The sequence below is a fragment of the Lactuca saligna genome, chromosome 9 (assembly GCF_052625555.1).
Source record: "Lactuca saligna cultivar CGN05327 chromosome 9, ASM5262555v1, whole genome shotgun sequence".
In the NCBI taxonomy this organism is placed as follows: domain Eukaryota; kingdom Viridiplantae; phylum Streptophyta; class Magnoliopsida; order Asterales; family Asteraceae; genus Lactuca; species Lactuca saligna.
The window spans coordinates 30,767,780-30,771,190 of NC_136425.1; the positions used below are offsets into that span (position 1 = coordinate 30,767,780).

General features: G+C 32.7%; 1 long non-coding RNA gene across 2 annotated transcripts; it reads left to right on the forward strand.

The window, feature by feature from the left end:
• Nucleotides 1-505: 505 nt before the first annotated feature.
• Nucleotides 506-1,911, forward strand: LOC145014012 (uncharacterized). Of its 2 annotated transcripts, none has more exons than XR_013665373.1 (2): nt 506-1,181; nt 1,388-1,911. It is a non-coding gene; the product is annotated as an uncharacterized LOC145014012 (long non-coding RNA). The 2 variants fall into 2 exon arrangements; XR_013665374.1 differs by having other exon boundaries at nt 1,391-1,911.
• Nucleotides 1,912-3,411: the final 1,500 nt, after the last annotated feature.

The following is a 3,411-nucleotide window of genomic DNA, read 5'->3' on the forward strand; positions in this document are numbered from 1 at the left end:
GTCTAATGTTGGCTGGTTAGGATTGCCCTCTTCAAGTTTAAAACTTTTTTTTTTATAAACTTATATATGTCCGGCTTCAAGTTTCAAACTTTTTTTGTTTTTTATAAACTACTTATATATGTAAAGTAAATTTATTAACTTATTTTATATGTATACGTGAAACATAAAATATGAATTAAAAGATATTTTTCATATATACTGCACTAAGACAATATGTAAATATTTAATGGATTTAACTTTTTTTATGAACCACAGACCGTAATGGGCTCAAATTAATCATTTGTTTTCTCCTTTCCACAGAAAAGATCAAAAGCTTACATTAGTGGTGATTGGGATGTGGCCCTAGGTATGGTGTAGTGGTTAACAACCTGTTCGAACCCATCAAACACTTTATTCATCACACACAGGGCTTCTCGAAGACCACACTAGCTACTGTCCCATCTTCTATTCTTTTTGTTATAAATAAGCATCAAAGTGGACTGTTTCATGTAAATCGGTTCTCATATATATATAAATATATAGCCATCTCTCTCTCTCTCTCTCTCTCTTCAGAGTTAACTTGTATCAACTTATGGAAGAATTAGTACGTACTTGCTGCAGAGCTCGAATACGAGGTTAATTATGAGGTAGGTGCACAAGATGGAGAAGCAGGGTACGTGCATTACTAACTCGACATGGAAATTAAGACCACCACTTTGATATTTTCTAACCTTATATATTAAAACTGGACCTTTGATAGGCCGAAAACTGTTGTTCAACATCTTTTGTAATGTAAATTTGGTCTTATGAACCCTAATCCTAGTTGTGAGTTTATGTTTGGTATGAAAGGTGGCGTGGTACATATGCTACTAAACACACCAGGTACACACATTTTGTTGTCTTTGAAAAACTTGTGCAAAGGGCGTTTTGAGGTCATAACTAAAGCATGTGTGTGTACGTTCACTTTAAAAGAACTTTTGTAGTGTCAGAACGTGCATACATTGAAAACACTTTTGGTTGATTAAGAATTTAAATGAAAATTTATAATGATTGAACATATCCTCTTTCGTAAGTCTTTGATCCGCCACTGAATGAGTTAGTGATTCATGTACCCGTCTTCACCATCATGACCACCTAAACCTTCACGTTGAAGATGTTTAAGTTTCAACTTAATTTGCTGCCATGAAAGAGCTAGCTATCAGGTATGGTTCTTCCCATCCAAAACCTATTGTATTTTCGCATTTCATAATATTGATCTGCCTTCCATAATTAAAGTTTCTATACTTGAAGACTTGAAAAACAGGAGGCGAAAAATCTTTACCCTCCATCCGTTCGAGAAGTATTGTTGGTTTTACATTTTCATTTTTTAAATTGACTTTTATATGTTATTTTTTTTTGTTGCATAAAGAAGGTTGTGCTTATGTTGGCTCCTACATAAGACTGTAGATTTTGAAGTCACAAGCTACATAAGACTGTATCAGATTTTGAGATATTCATGGCTTGCACATAGGATTTGTGATTACTTTGAAAGCAATGTGAAGGTCTCATCAAAAGAGCATCAGTCGGTGGAAAAACAGGTTATTACTTTGAAAGCAATGTGAAGGTCTCATCAAATCAGCATATTGTCATTTATAGTGATAGTTTTGAAGTAAAAAATTTCAAGTAAACTGTGGAATCCCCCTTAAATAAAGTTAAAAGGGAAAAAAATTACAATGGGGGAGGGGGTTGGGGTTGTTTAAAGTGAGAAAGAAAGAAAGAAGCCGACATAATTTCAAAGCCACAAATAACCTTTCACTCAAATATGTGACGTAGAGTGATGCACAAGCACTCTTACACACATATAATTAAGGGGGTGGACAATATTGGAGATACATATAGAAATTGCTAGTATTAATCGGTTGATAATACCAAATATGATGAATATTTTTTTAACCTTTTGAATACTATCTCATTCAGCTAAGACGAAATCCAAAACAAATAAATGTGTATGTATATGTGAAGGTAGACGTGGTGAGATTAACACCACCTTCAACTTGCTTCAAGCACCTTCACGCTAAGGCTTTAAACAGATCCTATATAGTATATACACAAATGTGGTCATCAAGATAGAGATAGAGAAATATCTCTTTGTATGTATGAGAGAGAGAGAGAGAGAGAGAGAGAGAGAGAGAGAGAGAGACGTTGAATATTACTTACTGTCGAAAACATACCAAGAAATGGGGGTTGATTAAGGCATTTCTTAAAGAGAGAATCGGTGACGGTGATGTTGGTGGTTGTTTAGTGGCGATGGAGTCAGTAGTGTCGGTGGCTTTTAGGATTAAGAGAAATAGAGTTTAGAGAAAAGGTTATTTAGAGAGATATAAGATATAGGAGAAAGGAGTAAAGAAAAAGGAGGAAAGGAGAAAAGGACAGCAGCCTTTGTGGTTGGGCTCGTTGGTAGAAAGGTGGACGGATGACGACGATGACGGCAACCAATGATCCGGAAAAATCTATGCGAAGTTATTGTTTCGTAGTCTGTAGTTTGTGAAAGCAAATTGTCTCACAAACATAATGTGAAAACGGGGAAAGAGCAAGCATGGAAGTACGAGGTGGAAGCATTTAAATAAAGCATGTGGAATGAACCGGAAAAATCTAAGCGAAGTTCGTGGTTCGTAGTCTGTAAGTAGTGAAATCACACTGTCTCACAAACATAAAAGGTTTCTAGCATAGCGTGATCAAGATTTATCTTTCATTTAAGATCAAAGGTTCACTATTCATCGTGGAGATGTGGAAATATGTGAAATAAGGTGTAGATTAGAAGTATACTAGATTTTTTGTTCAAAAAAATTATCTAACAAATAGATAACTATAACAAGAAACCAATAGAATAGATATACACTTAGATTATACCATAAAATTCATATCTTTACCAAAAAACAAATATCTTTTTTTTTGTTTAAAAATTTTTTAAGTCACATTTTTATCGAAAAAAAAATCGAATATATTGTTCGTAATTTTTCGTCATCTAACTTTTTTTTCAAAAAAACCCCATTTCATTTTATTGTTTTTTTCAATATTTAAGTTTATTTTTATCCAAAAAAAATTATACTAAAATTCTCAATTTTTTATCAACATTCACAATGCGAATCTGAACTACTATTTCTAACTATTTGATCATTCACAAAATACAAAATAAGTGAAATTTACATATGAATTGAAATATATTTCTTCGTAGTTTTGTAATATTTTAGCATTTTTATTACTTGTTAATTAGTTTTGTAAAATCAACAAATGGATTTATTCACATTATGAAACTGAACTGTATTTAATTTAGTTTTCAGAATTCACAATGTGAATTTGTCTTACTATTATTCACACTGTGAATGTGAACAGATTCACAATGTGAATTTGAACAGTTTTCACTATGTAAATTTGAGCAGATTTACAATGTGA